Source organism: Myxine glutinosa, chromosome 7 (genome assembly GCF_964187855.1).
Source record: "Myxine glutinosa chromosome 7, kmMyxGlut1.1, whole genome shotgun sequence".
NCBI lineage: Eukaryota > Metazoa > Chordata > Myxini > Myxiniformes > Myxinidae > Myxine > Myxine glutinosa.
Genome location: NC_136267.1, coordinates 3,415,299 through 3,435,579, shown reverse-complemented (window position 1 = coordinate 3,435,579; position 20,281 = coordinate 3,415,299). Strand labels below are relative to the sequence as shown.

At 38.1% G+C, this 20,281-nt stretch overlaps 1 protein-coding gene across 3 annotated transcripts in view; it reads left to right on the top strand.

The window, feature by feature from the left end:
- Positions 1 to 20,281, top strand: part of LOC144892887 (uncharacterized) — a 310,345-nt gene that overhangs the window by 17,272 nt on the left and 272,792 nt on the right. For all 3 annotated transcript variants that reach the window (XR_013624005.1, XR_013624004.1, XM_078781253.1), the window contains exon 2: positions 2,018 to 2,134. The gene's annotated coding sequence lies outside the window, so the exon portion shown is untranslated. The remainder of the gene's footprint in view (positions 1 to 2,017; positions 2,135 to 20,281) is intronic.

Below are 20,281 nucleotides of genomic sequence, written 5' to 3'. Positions count from 1 at the left end.
TATAAAGTTGAACACTGTGGGGGTCTTCTTGTATTATTCTCCTCCACATTATAATACAACTCTCCAGTATCATCGTTACCTGTGCCACTGAATGTGGGCGGAGGTTTTATTTTCACCCCCTGACTGTCTGTCTGTTTGTCTGCGGGCAGCATATCTAAAACGTTTGTGGACAGATTTGGACGAAATTTTGTGGACATGTTGGGTGTGTGCCAATGACTAATTGATTAGATCTTGGAGGTCTGGATCCTGATCCGGCCTATCAGCAGGGATACAAAACGTAGTATAATGGTGGTTTTTCACATGTGTGAGCTGCTGAAGTGGCAACAATATTGTTTTTTATTTATTAGTCCCCTACCGGTGTACACTGGAGGGGACTATAGGTTTGCACGCCGTCCCTCCGTCTGTCAGTCCGTCAGTCCGTCAGTCCGTAACGCAAAGAACAGTTTTCCGGACTTTTTTTCTAAACGCTTAATGCTAATGTTTTCAAACTTGGCACATGGTTTCCTCATAAGTTACAGATCAAGTTCGAACTTCACGACGTTTCGATCGTTTTTGACAAAGTTATGGCACTTTGAACTTTGGGAATTCTGATAATTCTGATGATCCTTAACTCAATGCCATTTTAAGTTTTAATTTCCTTTAAAAACCAATTTCTCTGCAATAATAGGACCGATTGAGATCAAATTTTCACCGAAGGGGGGGACTCGGTCTGTAGAATATTTTAATGGTAATTATGACGGCACATATCACGTGGTTCGGCCGCCATATTGTTTTTCGTGAAAACACGAAAACCCCTTTTTCTCTGCAACGGCTGAACAGATCGAGGCCAAACTTTGCAGGCAGAATCGCATACACATGACGAACAAAAAAGTCAATAAGCATGACGTAATGCGTCACATGGTTTCAGAGTTATGACGTTTTTAAGCATGAACCTTTAAAACCGAGCTCCTCCCTCATTTTTGATCCAATCGAGGGGAAACTTCACAGATCTGTTCAGCATGTCAGTCTACTAAAATGCCATTTTGGAATTTGCGATAGGGCACGTGGTTTGGCAGATATCGTTAATTAAACGAAAATATTTTTAAAATGGATATCTCTTGTTTATTCTGGAGTTTTCCTCAAGCCGCACCGCGCGCCCTCAGCCTCGTCTCGCGAACGTCAAACGCGAACGTCTCGTGCGTTTTCGGGAGGGGCGGAGCCAAGCCCAGCAACATATGTATACACATCGATCATTGATCGTGAACCGGAAAATATAATAAATTGCTGATATTTAGCGACTCGAAAGGTTCTTTATCAACAACTTATTTTCTCGTGCTTCTGCTGACCTGTCTGTAAGGAAGGTGTATACATCGAAGTCCCGAGTGCGAATCACAGGTGAGCCCGTCCTGAGGTAATTAGCGATTGGGAACGATTCAGAACCTGTGGGTAAATAACCCTTTGGTAATTTCCCCAACAGTTTTCCGGACGACAGACTGCCGGTAGGGGACATGTATTGCAGCGCAATACTCACAATGCTTGTTTAATCAGAATCAGTGCCATTTGTTACCATTGGTCATATTTACACTTTTCTTTTTTGAAAACCCCCGACGAGCTGATGCAACATTTTAATGAAATGCATTTTGCTGATCTGGATGGTAGATGCGAGATGCTTCCATGGATTTGTACTCAACAACAAATGGATAATTAATTACATGGATAGATAAAGGCAGTATAGGGATTATGGATCACGTGGCAACCTTTATGACGTGTCCACGTCTTTGTGCAGAGAGGTAACCGTGTGATGCCGTTATTGCAGGTTGACCTCTTGATGCCAAATTTGTCCATGGATTAAATGTAAATGTATTTATTTTGTTCCGTCTGGTTTCGTGAGCTTTTTTTGTACATTGGTTCGGATTTGTTAACTTTAATCATATGTGGGGTTTGTTAACATTGTGGTCTTGTTACATTCATCTCATTGTGTCTTCGTTTTGTATCGGTTTGTTCTCATTTTGAATCCTGCTGATGCCAACCCTCCCAGCAGCATCGGTGTGTCTCCCGCTCCGCTCACGGATCTGAATGCTGCTCACGTACCCTCACGGACTACACGAAGGCCTTACAGACCCCCTGGGTGCACGTGCTTCCTCGGAATACCAAGGTGAGCTTCAAAAAGTGGGCAAATTTGGGACATAAATAGGGAAAGGCAAAGGATGATGGTGGAATATATCGGGAGGAATATTGCACTGATCAGGCACGGGTATTGGTGCACTGATCATGCACTGATCATGCACTGATCACGCATGCACGTTTATTGGTGCACTGATCACGCATGCACGTTTATTGGTGCTCTGATCATGCACTGATCACGCATGCACGTTTATTGGTGCTCTGATCACACACGTTTATTGGTGCACTGATCAGGCACGTTTATTGGTGCACTGATCAGGCACTGATCACGCATGCACGTTTATTGGTGCACTGATCATGCACGTTTATTGGTGCACCGATCAGGCACGTTTCTTGGTGCACCGATCAGGCACGTTTCTTGGTGCACCGATCAGGCACGTTTATTGGTGCACTGATCAGGCACTGATCATGCAGGCACGTTTATTGGTGCACTGATCATGCACGTTTATTGGTGCAATGATCAGGTATGCCTATTTGTGCACTGATCACGCACGTTTATTGGTGCACTGATCAGGCACGTTTCTTGGTGCACCGATCAGGCACGTTTCTTGGTGCACCGATCAGGCACGTTTCTTGATGTACCGATCAGGCACGTTTCTTGATGTACCCGATCAGGCACGTTTCTTGATGTACCGATCAGGCACGTTTCTTGGTGCACGGATGAGGCACGTTTCTTGGTGCACCGATCAGGCACGTTTCTTGGTGCACCGACGAGGCACGTTTCTTGGTGCACCGATCAGGCACGTTTCTTGGTGCACCGACGAGGCACGTTTCTTGGTGCACCGATCAGGCACGTTTCTTGGTGCACCGATCAGGCAGGTTTCTTAGTGCACGGATGAGGCACGTTTCTTGGTGCACCGATCAGGCACGTTTCTTAGTGCACGGATGAGGCACGTTTCTTGGTGTACTGATGAGGCACGTTTCTTGGTGCACTGATCAGGCACGTTTTAAATGCATTTAAATACCTTGCATCACATTATATATACCTTTTCATAATAAATACTACTATTATGATCTTTAACATCCTCATTCGTCCTTCCACCACAAATTTGATCCTTCGTCTGAAATGACGCATATTTGTTTTTTGTGTTATGGCGGCATTGATTGGGGGCGCAGGCACGTGTTTGTGTTTAACTTCGGTACGGGACGGTGCAGCTGCGGACTGGATGCAGGACGAGGGCAACGGCTGCGTTTGAGGTGCGCAGGGCCGGACAACCCATTAATCAGTCTGTCTGCCGGGCACCGCCCCTGGAGGTTCTTGGGTTAGAAGGCGCAGACCAAACAGGAAAGGTCTGGGGGCAGGGGGGAAATGGAGGGAAGCTTCTCCTATTCCATGTCATGTACGCGTACGTGTGCATGCACGTCCATGTACTGCGTGCAGGGCCGCCACAAAATGGGTGATCGGTTGTCTCATTGGTCATACTTGTCCGTGCAAGGTCACGCTCTAAAATTCACAACGTCTCCGTGCTATTTGGGATTTAAGGTACTACTCAGGTTTGCATGTGTGATTTCACTTAAAGGTCAGGTCACACCATCATCCACTTGTATACGGTGAGTGAGAAACTTTTTCCCTCCAAAATCCCCCACAAAGTATATTATGGTGCGCAGTCGTCACATCAGGATCTTGCACGGTGTTGCAGACGCACGTGTCCCATATCCATGTCTGCTAATTTGTGGTCCAGGTATTCTTTCATTAACTGCTCCTAACTTTGTGGTGTGCGTTTGCAAATGTGTGCACACCTGTGTTGGTTTCACCGGTTGTGTGGTTGAATCCGAGTTGTCTGCTCCTGGGATTGGTTCAAAATGTGATCAAATTTGTCAAATATTGACAGCTATTCAGTTGGTACATCAGTTTGATCACAATATTCAATAATTGATTGGAAAAAAAAACAAATTGGAAAAAAATCGCCAAAATTGCAGGAATTCTACAAGTGCGGATCTTCGGCATTCACTTGGACAATTGTTAAGTTGATAATTGAGAATTCCGAATGTGTCTGTATTATCAGACTGATTGCTGAGGGTTTTATACCTTGTGTGTCCACCATTGGTATGGACACAGACCATGCAAACATTGTCTCACAGTATGAATTGTCGACCTAAGGTAGGAAAGTTTTTCCACACGTGGAAACAATTACCGGATGTGTTTGCAGGTTCACCTTTTTATGCTTGATTCACTTTCGCTGGGATAGTTAATGTCCAGGAAACTAGTTTCTGTAAATAAATAACAATGGGGCAGCGGTGGGTTCAAAATCCAAGTCTTGCACTAATTGCTTCATTCAAAAATTAATAAAAAATATATTACAAATACAATGGATTGCACTAATTGCTTCATTCAAAAATTATATAAAATATATTACAAATACAATGGATTGCACTAATTGCTTCATTCAAAAATTAATAAAAAAAATATTACAAACACAATGGATTGCACTAATTGCTTCATTCAAAAATTATATAAAATATATTACAAACACAATGGATTGCACTAATTGCTTCATTCAAAAATTATATAAAATATATTACAAATACAATGGATTGCACTAATTGTTTCAGTCAAAAATTAATAAAAAATATATTACAAATACAATGGATTGCACTAATTGCTTCATTCAAAAATTATATAAAATATATTACAAATACAATGGATTGCACTAATTGCTTCATTCAAAAATTAATAAAAAATATATTACAAATACAATGGATTGCACTAATTGCTTAATTCAAAAATTATATAAAATATATTACAAATACAATGGATTGCACTAATTGTTTCAGTCAAAAATTAATAAAAAATATATTACAAATACAATGGATTGCACTAATTGCTTCATTCAAAAATTATATAAAATATATTACAAATACAATGGATTGCACTAATTGCTTCATTCAAAAATTAATAAAATATATTACAAATACAATGGATTGCACTAATTGCTTCATTCAAAAATTAATAAAAAATATATTACAAATACAATGGATTGCACTAATTGTTTCATTCAAAAATTATATAAAATATATTACAAATACAATGGATTGCACTAATTGCTTCATTCAAAAATTATATAAAATATATTACAAATACAATGGATTGCACTAATTGTTTCATTCAAAAATTATATAAAATATATTACAAATACAATGGATTGCACTAATTGTTTCATTCAAAAATTATATAAAATATTGTTACGGACACGGCTTCAGATGTTATGATGGGCCGAGCGGAATGGCCGCCGTGTTCGCACAGTTTACCCGATTACCCCCAACTCACCCGATTCCACTCGAATGTTGGCCAAATCGCGCTACGCTAAATCAATGAAGGAAAGGACACAACGACTGGGATAAATGAAACGACGCAAGGGGTACAGTTCTCAAGACCTCCGGAGGAGGATATAATTAGTGGGGGAGAAAAGGGGTAGATTACAAGGCAATGAGGTAAAGACACAGAAGAGATAGGCACTTAGACACAATCTTATCTATCCCAGACAGACCACAGACAAACGGAACAAGACTGACTTACACAGGGATTGATGGCAGGGAAGGACAGGCAGTCGATAGCACAAGGTGCACCTTGGCTCAGGGACAGAATCAAGCACGGTCCAGTCCAGAGATGCGGGGAGGTGTCACAGCGCTCGGAGGTGGCGTCCTTCTCTGTCCAAGCTGAGGGCGCATCTGACGTCACCTCCCTCTTCCTGCGCATGCTCAGCGGGGAGTGACACGCCCTCGGCTCGTTGGCTCCGCCCCAGATGGGATCGGTCTGCCGCTTCTATTGGGTGCGGGGGTTACCGGGCTCCACCCCTGACGAGGAGCTGACAGCGAGCCCCTACTTGGTAACCCCGTCGAGCACATGGTCGATGGCGGCTCGTTGGAAAGGCTTGGTGCCCTCCCAACACCCCCTACCAACCAAGCCGGAGTGAGGACGCGCACTCCCCGCGCCGCCGCCGCTGTTGTTGTTGTTGCTGTTGCTGTTGTTGTTGCTGAACCGTGAGGAAGAGCTGCGGGGAGGTATTGGGAGGTCCTAAACTTCCTAACGGTGCCATACAATCACATTCTGGTGCAACGAAGAGTCAGAATTAATGGAAACGAGTCCTTAACTGACATAGACTAAGAATAACTAGCAAGATGTCCTATAGTTGTCTACGTGAGATGCGGTGGACCTGGATGCGACATTTAATGGGGGAAATAGGGGGAGGTCGGGTCTACAGAGTGTTGTTTACAGAAAATGGGACTAGGGAATGGGGGATTGGGGATAGTTGGGAAGTATGGAGGAAATAGGGGAATATTTACAAGCGGATATGGATGGAGGCCAATCTCATATCCGCAACAATATATTACAAATACAATGGATAACACTAATTGTTTCATTCAAAAATTATATAAAATATATTACAAATACAATGGATTGCACTAATTGCTTCATTCAAAAATTATATAAAATTTATTACAAATACAATGGATTGCACTAATTGCTTCATTCAAAAATTAGATAAAATATATTACAAATACAATGGATTACACGAATTGCTTCATTCAAAAATTATATAAAATATATTACAAATACAATGGATTGCACTAATTGCTTCATTCAAAAATTATATATAATATATTACAAATACAATGGATTGCACTAATTGCTTCATTCAAAAATTATATAAAATATATTACAAATACAATGGATTGCACTAATTTCTTCATTCAAAAATTAATAAAATATATTACAAATACAATGGATTGCACTAATTGCTTCATTCAAAAATTAATAAAAAATATATTACAAATACAATGGATTGCACTAATTGCTTCATTCAAAAATTATATAAAATATATTACAAATACAATGGATTGCACTAATTGCTTCATTCAAAAATTATATAAAATATATTACAAATACAATGGATTGCACTAATTGCTTCATTCAAAAATTAATAAAAAATATATTACAAATACAATGGATTGCACTAATTGCTTCATTCAAAAATTATATAAAATATATTACAAATACAATGGATTGCACTAATTGCTTCATTCAAAAATTATATAAAATATATTACAAATACAATGGATTACACGAATTGCTTCATTCAAAAATTATATAAAATATATTACAAATACAATGGATTGCACTAATTGCTTTATTCAAAAATTAATAAAAAATATATTACAAATACAATGGATTGCACTAATTGCTTCATTCAAAAATTATATAAAATATATTACAAATGCAATGGATTGCACTAATTGCTTCATTCAAAAATTATATAAAATATATTACAAATACAATGGATTGCACCAATTGTTTCATTCAAAAATTAATAAAAAATATATTACAAATACAATGGATTGCACTAATTGTTTCATTCAAAAATTAATAAAATATATTACAAATACAATGGATTACACGAATTGCTTCATTCAAAAATTATATAAAATATATTACAAATACAATGGATTACACTAATTGCTTCATTCAAAAATTATATAAAATATATTACAAATACAATGGATTACACGAATTGTTTCATTCAAAAATTATATAAAATATATTACAAATACAATGGATTGCACTAATTGCTTCATTCAAAAATTATATAAAATATATTACAAATACAATGGATTACACGAATTGCTTCATTCAAAAATTATATAAAATATATTACAAATACAATGGATTACACGAATTGTTTCATTCAAAAATTAATAAAAAATATATTACAAATACAATGGATTGCACTAATTGCTTCATTCAAAAATTATATAAAATATATTACAAATACAATGAATTGCACTAATTGTTTCATTCAAAAATTAATAAAATATATTACAAATACAATGGATTGCACTAATTGCTTCATTCAAAAATTAATTTAAAAAATATTGCAAATAGAATGGATTGCACTAATTGCTTCATTCAAAAATTATATAAAATATATTACAAATACAATGGATTTCACTAATTGCTTCATTCAAAAATTATATAAAATATATTACAAATACAATGGATTGCACTAATTGCTTCATTCAAAAATTATATAAAATGTATTACAAATACAATGGATTGCACTAATTGCTTCATTCAAAAATTATATAAAATATATTACAAATACAATGGATTGCACTAATTGCTTCATTCAAAAATTATATAAAATATATTACAAATACAATGGATTGCACTAATTGTTTCATTCAAAAGTTAATAAAAAATATATTACAAATACAATAGATTGCACTAATTGCTTCATTCAAAAATTATATATAATATATTACAAATACAATGGATTGCACTAATTGCTTCATTCAAAAATTATATAAAATATATTACAAATACAATGGATTGCACTAATTGTTTCATTCAAAAATTAATAAAAAATATATTACAAATACAATGGATTGCACTAATTGTTTCATTCAAAAATTAATAAAAAATATATTACAAATGCAATGTATTGCACTAATTGCTTCATTCAAAAATTATATAAAATATATTACAAATACAATGGATTACACGTATTGCTTCATTCAAAAATTATATAAAATATATTACAAATACAATGGATTGCACTAATTGCTTCATTCAAAAATTATATAAAATATATTACAAATACAATGGATTGCACTAATTGCTTCATTCAAAAATTATATAAAATATATTACAAATACAATGGATTGCACTAATTGCTTCATTCAAAAATTATATAAAATATATTACAAATACAATGGATTGCACTAATTGCTTCATTCAAAAATTATATAAAATATATTACAAATACAATGGATTACACGAATTGCTTCATTCAAAAATTATATAAAATATATTACAAATACAATGGATTGCACTAATTGTTTCATTCAAAAATTAATAAAAAATATATTACAAATACAATGGATTACACTAATTGCTTCATTAAAAAATTATATAAAATATATTACAAATACAATGGATTGCACTAATTGTTTCATTCAAAAATTAATTTAAAAAATATTACAAATACAATGGATTGCACTAATTGTTTCATTCAAAAATTATATATAATATATTACAAATACAATGGATTGCACTAATTGCTTCATTCAAAAATTAATTTAAAAAATATTACAAATACAATGGATTGCACTAATTGCTTCATTCAAAAATTATATAAAATATATTACAAATACAATGGATTGCACTAATTGCTTCATACAAAAATTATATAAAATATATTACAAATACAATGGATTGCACTAATTGCTTCATTCAAAAATTATATAAAATGTATTACAAATACAATGGATTGCACTAATTGCTTCATTCAAAAATTATATAAAATATATTACAAATACAATGGATTGCACTAATTGTTTCATTCAAAAGTTAATAAAAAATATATTACAAATACAATGGATTGCACTAATTGCTTCATTCAAAAATTATATATAATATATTACAAATATAATGGATTGCACTAATTGCTTCATTCAAAAATTATATAAAATATATTACAAATACAATGGATTGCACTAATTGCTTCATTCAAAAATTATATAAAATATATTACAAATACAATGGATTGCACTAATTGTTTCATTCAAAAATTAATAAAAAATATATTACAAATACAATGGATTGCACTAATGGCTTCATTCAAAAATTATATAAAATATATTACAAATACAATGGATTGCACTAATTGTTTCATTCAAAAATTAATAAAAAATATATTGCAAATGCAATGGATTGCACTAATTGCTTCATTCAAAAATAAATAAGAAATATATTACAAATACAATGGATTGCACTAATTGCTTCATTCAAAAATTAATAAAAAAATATATTACAAACACAATGGATTGCACTAATTGCTTCATTCAAAAATTATATAAAATATATTACAAATACAATGGATTGCACTAATTGTTTCAGTCAAAAATTAATAAAAAAATATATTACAAATACAATGGATTGCACTAATTGCTTCATTCAAAAATTATATAAAATATATTACAAATACAATGGATTGCACTAATTGCTTCATTCAAAAATTATATAAAATATATTACAAATACAATGGATTGCACTAATTTCTTCATTCAAAAATTATATAAAATATATTCCAAATACAATGGATTGCACTAATTGCTTCATTCAAAAATTATATAAAATATATTACAAATACAATGGATTGCACTAATTGCTTCATTCAAAAATTATATAAAATATATTACAAATACAATGGATTGCACTAATTGTTTCATTCAAAAATTAATGAAAAATATATTGCAAATACAATGGATGACACTAATTGCTTCATTCAAAAATTATATAAAATATATTACAAATACAATGGATTGCACTAATTGTTTCTTTCAAAAATTAATAAAAAATATATTACAAATACAATGGATTGCACTAATTGCTTCATTCAAAAATTATATAAAATATATTACAAATACAATGGATTGCACTAATTGTTTCATTCAAAAATTATATAAAATATATTACAAATACAATGGGTAACACTAATTGTTTCATTCAAAAATTATATAAAATATATTACAAATACAATGGATTGCACTAATTGCTTCATTCAAAAATTATATAAAATATATTACAAATACAATGGATTGCAGTAATTGTTTCATTCAAAAATTAATAAAAAATATATTACAAATACAATGGATTGCACTAATTGCTTCATTAAAAAATTATATAAAATATATTACAAATACAATGGATTGCACTAATTGCTTCATTCAAAAATTATATTAAATATATTACAAATACAATGGATTGCACTAATTGCTTCATTCAAAAATTATATAAAATATATTACAAATACAATGGATTGCACTAATTGCTTCATTCAAAAATTATATTAAATATATTACAAATACAATGGATTGCACTAATTGTTTCATTCAAAAATAATATAAAATATATTACAAATACAACGGGACACTAATTACACTAATTACTAATTATTAATTACTAATTACACTACAGCACTAATTGCTTCTTTTTAAAATTATATAAATATATTACAAATACAATGGATTGCAATAAGTTGTTTATAAAGTTTTTAGAAATGGAAGAGAAATGTTTATTGCAGCTTGTCTCTACAGTGGGGCATCCTGGTGCTTTCGCCATCATTACCTGGATTCCCTTGATATAAGGGGTGGTGTTGTTTGTTGGTGTATAACATCCTGCAGAGTTTGTTGGTGTATAACATCCTGCAGAGTTTGTTGGTGTATAACATCCTGCAGAGACCACAGAGTTAAGCTATATCAGGGGTTAGTTATCCATTTGAAATGGTCGACGAAGTTTGCTACGGTATAAATGATAAGCCTTTCACGTCAAGATAATGTTACGGTCACGTGGTCTTCAAGAACTGGCACGCCGCCCCGCAGGTATGGGATGCAAATATCTCCACGTCCGCCGGGTTAATTTGGCAAGAATCGGCCTCTCCGAATACAACGACCGAAGCAGAAAGCCGATAAAATGGCGGGGATTCCAGACAGTAACAATGAGTGAATTAAACTAACATACCCCGGAACCACCACAGCTTAACGAATACACCTTAACCATTGATTCAGGAACACCGGACCAAGAAAGCCGATAAAATGGCGTGTTTACAGACAGTAACAATGAGTAAATTAAACTACCATACCCCGGAATCACCACCGCTTAATGAATACACCTTAACCATTGATTCAGGAACACCGGACCAAGAAAGCTGATAAAATGGCATGTTTACAGACAGTAACAATGAGTAAATTAAACCAACATACCCCGGAACCACCACAGCTTAACGAATACACCTTAACCATTGATTCAGGAACACCGGACCAAGAAAGCCGATAAAATGGCGTGTTTACAGACAGTAACAATGAGTAAATTAAACTACCATACCCCGGAATCACCACCGCTTAACGAATACACCTTAACCATTGATTCAGGAACACCGGACCAAGAAAGCTGATAAAATGGCATGTTTACAGACAGTAACAATGAGTAAATTAAACCAACATACCCCGGAACCACCACAGCTTAACGAATACACCTTAACCATTGATTCAGGAACACCGGACCAAGAAAGCCGATAAAATGGTGTGTTTACAGACAGTAACAATGAGTAAATTAAACTACCATACCCCGGAACCATGACACCTTAATGAATCGAGGGAGGTGCAAAGCGGCCCTCCCTTTATATAAGGGATTGTTTCTCTGTACGCAGCTTTAACATGGGGACTGAAAATAAGTTTCTTGGCTTCTCCTGGACAAAATCGGCTGCAAATTTCAGAAGTAAATGCTTTGTACGTTGAGGTTATATCTATCTATAATTCCAGTAATCTCTGTGTGTCTGTGTGTCTGTGTGTCTGTGTGTTTGTTTGTCTGTGACCGCTGTTTCTCGACAACCACGGGTCCGATATACTTGAAACTTGCCAGGTATATTGCTGGGGACCCGAGGATGTGCCTTTTCAAGGTTTCATATTAATCGGAGAAGTAGTTACCGAGATATGTCCAAAAAACGATTCAACCAATCAGAGAGCAGCGAGCTATCACGTGTGCCGAACGTGGCGATCAGACTCTGCCTCGGACGGCACATTTGACAGCGTATTCATTTATTTCACGTTGGAAAACTATGTTGCCGTTAAACTATGTTTTAAAACGAATTCAAACTGCGATTAAATTAAAACGATTCATCGTAACTGCGATTTGCGAACTTCCGGACAGTGAAGACTGTCCGGCAGCACGCTTTCCGGCAGCCAATCACAGAACGCTTTGTTGCGTAGGCGTGGCCGATGTGAGAGCGAGCGGAGCTGAGCGCGTTACGAGCTGACCGCCATTACGGTTCGTAATTCGATTTCTTATGCGCATTATTTCTCCCAATTCAGTCAGAGCGAAGGGCGGAAGCGAAGAGCGTTGTTTTTTTTGTTTACGGGCGTACGGGCGGGGTAGAGCGTACGGGTAGCGTTTTTTTTTTTTTTTGGCAAGGAACGGGCACCCACGTACGGGCAATGCCCTAGTGTTCCAAATTTCAGCAACGTCTGTTTCCTCATTCTTGAGTTTTATTTAGAAAACCCTCGAATTCATGTTGGTGTCTGTCTGTCTGTCTGCCCAAAATGTGTTGGTGCTCATATCTCAAAGGCAATTCTTGGAAAAAAAATGCCAGGGTCATAGAAAAGGCCCCTTTATATGGGAGGTGCCGTGTGGCAAAGTATAGAAAAGAAGGGGCATTCAAAAAATCTCGTGTGCATGTTGGACTACCCTTGTGTTCTGAGGAGGAACCAAGTAATGCTCTAGAAAAGTTCATATAAAGGGTGCCAATTTGATTCATACAGCTGCATGAAGAAGTAAATGTATTTTATTGAAGTAAAAATACCTGCATGCAGAAGTAAATGTATTTTATTTGCCAGATGTAGGGTGCCCCAGTGGTGCACAGTGGCCATTGCAGCTGTTGCTTCCTCTTCATCCACCTTCACCTTGGAATGTTTGGAATGGCAGGGTTTGTCGCAGGCAGGGAAACGTTTGCAGATTGTGGGTTTAAGAAAATTCAACAGGTTTGGTTCCTGCTCTCCCTCTTCCTTCTGTTCCTCTCTAACGCCACTGGACAAACTGTTTTCAAAACCTGCACCATCTCTCTCCTGAACCTCGACGCCCGCCATATGGCTTCAGCTCTTAGCTGCCGGGCTTCTGTTGGATGTGCAGATTTTTTGGTCGTACACAAGCGTCTGGATCATTCTATCATGGAGACTTAATCACACAAGTTGATTCAGAGAAGAAGAATAATGGTGGACTCTCGAGTCTGTGGGAGTGAAGAGATTTCCCTGCGGTCGCAAACCAGGAGCATCGTTTGCAGAGTAGCGGTTGTCTCCAAGCTCTTTTGTTGTTGTTTTTCTTCTTTAACAGCCATAAAATTATTCCCACGTTCTTGTGGGGTTGGCTGGGGGAAGACTGGCCAAAGGCTGGCCATGACTGACGTTCTACTCAGGTTAGGGCATGAATTTGGAATTTGCCCATGGTGCCGGCAATATCTCGCATATTCTTCACGAAGGACATCGTGTAATATCACCTGACAGGCAGCACCTCTATTTTCTCTTTCCCCCCTTTTCTGCGCCTTTCGCTATTTTTGTCGCTTTCTCTTTTGTTCAGCACCTTGTATCCATTGGTAAAGTGGCATTTTCCCCCCCTCATGAAGTGGATTTTACAGCGTGCTCCAGCGAACGTGATGACTCTGTGCAGTCCGCAACATCCTGAAAGGTATCTCTGCAATTTGCTGTACAGGTTGTCTCCCCTTCCCAGCAGGTGTCGGTAGGTATGTAGCAGATTGCTCTTCATTGATTGGTATATCCGGTAGTTGTTGCTTGTTTTGTATATCCGGTAGTTGTTGTTTGTTTGGTATATCCGGTTGTTGTTGTTGTTTATTGCAGGTAATATGTTCCAAATTTCAGAAGTAAATGCTTTGTACGTTGAGGTAATATCTTCCAAATTTAAGCATCGTCTGTTTCCTCATTCTTGAGTTTTATTTGGAAAACCCTCGAATTCACGTTGGTGTCTGTCCGTCTGTCTGCCCAAAATGTTTGGTATATCCGGTAGTTGGTGTTTATTTGGTATATCCGGTAGTTGTTGTTTATTTGGTAAATGCGGTAGTTGGTGTTAATTTGGTATATCCGGTAGTTGGTGTTAATTTGGTATATCCGGTCGTTGTTGGTTGTTTGGTATATCCGGTAGTTGTTAGTTGTATGGTACATCCGGTAGTTGTTGTTTATTTGGTATATCCAGTAGTTGGTGTTTATTTGGTATATCTGGTAGTTGTTGTTTATTTGGTATATCCGGTAGTTGTTGCTTGTTTAGTATATCCAGTCGTTGTATGGCTACTGGCACTTCATACAGTAAATAGATGTTGACAATCTGCAACCCAGTTTCCTGCTCGTCTCTGTTGTCGACGCTGTACGTACAACTCAATCGAATCACAAAACGGAGAATTTTAGCACAAGGTGCACACTTGCTACACAATGAACAAAAAGAAAACACAAAATGTACAAACCTTAACTTTTGACTTTGCAAGAGGCTTGACGACTGATGGAATTTGTGGGAATTTGAATTTTCTTCTGGTTATGATGAGGAAGATGGGCTTCAAATGGATTCCCAGAGTGTGCTGATAGGAATCCATCTTGTGCGAAGAGCGTCACTTTTGACTACTTACCCCTCAGTCACATTTGCTCTACGGCTAGGATACGGCGGCCGTACCCCCCCTAAATTGACAGAAACGTGCGGCGGCCGCAGAGTTTCTGAGGTGGCCTCAGGGTGGCCCTAGGGCATATGGCTATCTTTTGCAGGCCGTAGGGGTCGCCGTGGAATTCTAGCGTGGAGTTATAACTTTTTTCATTTCTAGGGTGGCCGGAGCAATTCGACAAGCCGTAGCCATGACAACTGTAAGTGCTGTTATACATATGAAAAAGAACTGGTATATATACCCACTCGTTACCGTCCGTCTGGCCGCACGTTCGCCTTAGGGCCCCCCTGCGGTCGCCTTGCGGGCACCTTGAGGCTACCTTGCGTCTGCTTTGAAAATTCTATGGCCGCCGCAGGGACGCCCTAAGGTCACCGTGCGACATCAAATCAAAGACCGTACGGCACCTCCACGTTTTCGGTCTCCACAATTTCTAAATACCCCGTGCGGCTACCCGAAAAATAAAAACATATGTGACTGCTACATTGTATGACAGTGGAAATACTGCGGCCGCCCTAGAATTGCTAGTGGCCGTAGATTTTTTAGACCCTACGGCCGCCGAGCCAAATGTGACTGAAGCATTAGGACACGTCTTTTCTGCGGCTGAAAGTGGCTTTGGCCATTCGCCATGTTATTTCAAGCCACCACCATAAATGGCTGCTAACTGCACTATCAGTTGAGCTTCAAGAAAACAAACTCCAGAACAAATCAGCTCAGACAGAAAGGAAGAGTTTTACAAAATTAAGTGGAACTGCTGTATTTGAAAGTTCAAAACACACGTTGCATGCAACATGGACACATGCATGCAAGACTTGTGATGTCCATGTTATTGCAACCCTAATATATTTCCTCCTGATTAACCCGTGGGCTCCTTTATATTGAAACTAGCAGAGGTACCCGGCTTTGCACGGGAGTGGGAGGAGGAGGGGAGGGGGAAGAGGAGGGGAGGGGAACGGGGGGGAGGGGGGAGGGGAACGGGGGGGAGGGGGGAGGGGGAAGCGGGGGAGGAGGAGGGGAGGGGGAAGAGGAGGGGAGGGGAATGGGGGGGAGGGGGAAGGGGGGGAGGGGGGGAGGGGAAGGGGGGAGGGAAGGGTGCGGGGGTGCCCAGGGGAAGAAGGGCCCCTCCCCTCCCCCTCCCCCCCCCTTTCCCCTCCCCCCCCTCCCCTCCCCCTTCCCCCCTCCCCCTGGGTTCTCGAGATCTTAGAGATTGTAGACCCGAAGTTTTTTTAATTTTAAGGTGTGCTGTAGTCAGAAGCGCTAGAAGCGCTGCGCTCCCTCCCTTCGAATCCCTCTCTTCTGCTAGTGCTAATAATACGCTAATTTTAAAACCCGAAATTTTTTAAATGTTTATGTCTCCGTGACATTCCTGGGACCATCCCGAGTCGAACAGTACTTTCCGCTCGCAAATCCGTCCACGGGTTCTCGAGATCTTAGAGATTGTAGACCCGAAGTTTTTTTAATTTTAAGGTGTGCTGTAGTCAGAAGCGCTAGAAGCGCTGCGCTCCCTCCCTTCGAATCCCTCTCTCTTCTGCTAGTGCTAATAATACGCTAATTTTAAAACCCGAAATTTTTTAAATGTTTATGTCTCCGTGACATTCCTGGGACCATCCCGAGTCGAACAGTACTTTCCGCTCGCAAATCCGTCCACGGGTTCTCGAGATCTTAGAGATTGTAGACCCGAAGTTTTTTTAATTTTAAGGTGTGCTGTAGTCAGAAGCGCTAGAAGCGCTGCGCTCCCTCCCTTCGAATCCCTCTCTTCTGCTAGTGCTAATAATACGCTAATTTTAAAACCCGAAATTTTTTAAATGTTTATGTCTCCGTGACATTCCTGGGACCATCCCGAGTCGAACAGTACTTTCCGCTCGCAAATCCGTCCACGGGTTCTCGAGATCTTAGAGATTGTAGATCAGGATACAGACACAGAGGCCAACTCTACTTTTATATATATATATATAATATAGATGTAGAAGATGGCGGCTGAAATCGCCCTGCCATTCCATGTTTACAGCATTGGTTACCTCTGCTACCGAATTGGTGGACGTAGGTTATGTTTTCACGTCTGTCTGCTTGTCTGTCTGTCTGTTGTATCTGTCTGTGAACATGATATCTGAAAAAGTTTTGGACAGAATTTGGTGGAGAGGTTGGGTATGTGACAAGGACGGAACGATGGGATTTTGTTGAAGATCCGGATCTGGATACTAGAATTTCTTAGGAGATTCTTCAACATTGAGAGATAGGGCCAAAAATGATCTATAACACTATATCTCAAAAAGGTATAGACGGATTGGGACGAACCTTGATGGACAGGTTGGGTGTGTGACGAGGACGAATTAATTACATTTTGATAAAGATCCGATTCCAGATCTAATAATTTTAAAGTGATTCTTCACCATTGAGTGATAGTGCTAGAAACGAAATGCTGTATAACACGATATCTCAGAAAGTTGTGGACGGCTTCGGATGAAACTTGGTGGACAGGTTGTGTGTGTGATAAAGATGAATCGATTCGATTTTGGTGAAGATCCGGATCCGGATACGAGAATTTTTCATATTTTTACAAATGCTTCTTCACCATTGAGAGATGGGGCTAAAAACGGTATATTCCACGATATTTCAAAAAGTTGTGGATGACTTATGACAAAACTAGGTGGATGAGTTGGTTAGGTGACAAGAACAAGCCGATTTCATTTTGTTTCAGGTCTGGATGCAGATCAGCCTTGTCAGGTGGACACAAAACGTAAACTATTCAGCCTGGCGGAGGTATGCGCTCTACCGAATACCGTTCTCGTTTGAAATGTGGTCTTTCCAGGATACATTGAAAACTCTTTCGAGGCGTTTTGCATGATATCCATCCAATTTGCTTTCAAGCTCTTTGCTTCAGGACGATGTTTCAGGTCCATATAAAATGGTTAGCCTTTTTCGAAAGCCCATGCCACTTTGCATTGGGTAGAAATATGCACCTACCTGGTGGGAGGGTTTATTCCAAGGTTACATGTGTTGTCCTTAGTAACATAGTATAGTGCTCAATGCACCAAGTAATATATTGGTGGACATTTTTTATGACATGCAGTATTATTACCCAACGCTCGCGAAGCGAAAGGCGGGGTTAAGCATTCGGTACGTACGTTTCATTTTTTTTCATTCATTCGGGTAAAAAATTCATTTTCTCGGCAACCGTTGGTCCGATTTAAATGAAATTTTCACCATTGGAGGGCCTCCCCCTGTAGAATATCTTAGTGAATATTACGACGTCACAGGTCACGTGGTACAGGCGCCATCTTGGAAAAACCAAAAAACTTTGCACCTCCATATCTCAAAAACCGCTGCACATAAATAATTGAGACAGGTCTCATTGCAAAGAACTCTCCATGCGGAATAACATATGTGAATGATGACGTCATAGGTGCTGCCGTTATGACGTCATAATTCGACAAGTAAAAAACTTTATCCGATCAGGATGAAATTTCTTAAGCGTCTTCTCTATAAATTGATGCAGAAATAAGAAATATAATGATGTCGTAGGTTACGTGGTCTGGACGCCATATTGTTTTGAGTGAAAAACCACTAAAATCACATTTTCTCCAAAACGACTGAACAGATCGAGGCCAAACTTTGCAAACAAAATCGCATACCCATGACGAACAGAAAGGTCAGTGAGCATGACGTCATGCGTCACATGGTTTCAGAGTTATGACGTTTTGAAGCATAAACATTTAAAACCTAGCTCCTCCCTCATTTTTGATCCTATAAAGGAGAAACTTCACAGATGTGTTCAGCATATCAGTCTGCTAAAATTACCTTTTGCAATTTGCGATAGGTCACGTGGTTTGGCAGATATAAATAATGAAACGAAAATATTTAAAATTAATTATAACTCTTGAACCGCTTCATTGATCGACGTGAAACTTTATATTATAGTAGAGGTAATGAAGTATAACATGTGTGCAAAATTTCAAGATGATTGGATGTACGGTCGGGAAGCTAGAAGTTGTTATTGCGTGAAGAAGAAGAGTCTTCCAGAGGTGGCATGGAATTAATTTATCACCCTGCACATGACGAGCAGGCAAAGTACGGAGCGACCTCACGGGGTCGTTTTGACCTCGCATAAAATTCTGATTTCAGATTTGTCAATCGCTTACGTATATTAACACACGACCAAAACAGGTTTGGCGAAATTCCGACGATTTTTGACGAAAATATAACATTTGTGTCTGCATTTCAGTAAAGTAAAGTGTGTGCCGTGTCAGCATTTTAAAAATTGAAACATGGCTCATTGTAAAGAACTCCATATGTGGAATAGGTGTTGTTAACGATGACGTCATTGGTGCCATAATTATGACGTCATAATTCGACAGGGACGCTTCGCAGGGTCTGATCAATTTGAAATTTATTGAGCGTGATCTATGCAACAATTATTTAGAGAATATAAATTTATGATGTCATCGCTCACGTGGTCTGGCAGCCATATTGGATCAAACAAAAAGAAACGTTCAAAAATAGAAGAGTTGGCTCACACCAAATTGACTGCGCAGGGTAAGTATTCTATGAATACCATCTAGTTCTGGGGTGGGGAACCTCCGGCCTCCGGGCCGTATACGGCCCGCGAGACCGTTTGATCCGGCCCGCGAGGCAATTCATCTATCTATTTTAAAAAATGTTTTTTTTTTTTTTTTTTTTTTTTTTGTTTACAAGATCGAGGCTCGTGAAAGAGCGAACATTAATCACACAGAAAGACAAACCGACACATAAAACATATAACATCGGGAGCAGTAGACAAGATGGGGAGAGAGGGGGAAGGACACAAACACAACATTTGAGAGCAGGGACCGAGAGACATGGAGACATCGAGAGATCTGTGAGAGGGAAAGGGCTTTGGGGGGGGGGGGGCATGGGAAGGGGGGTGGGAGAGG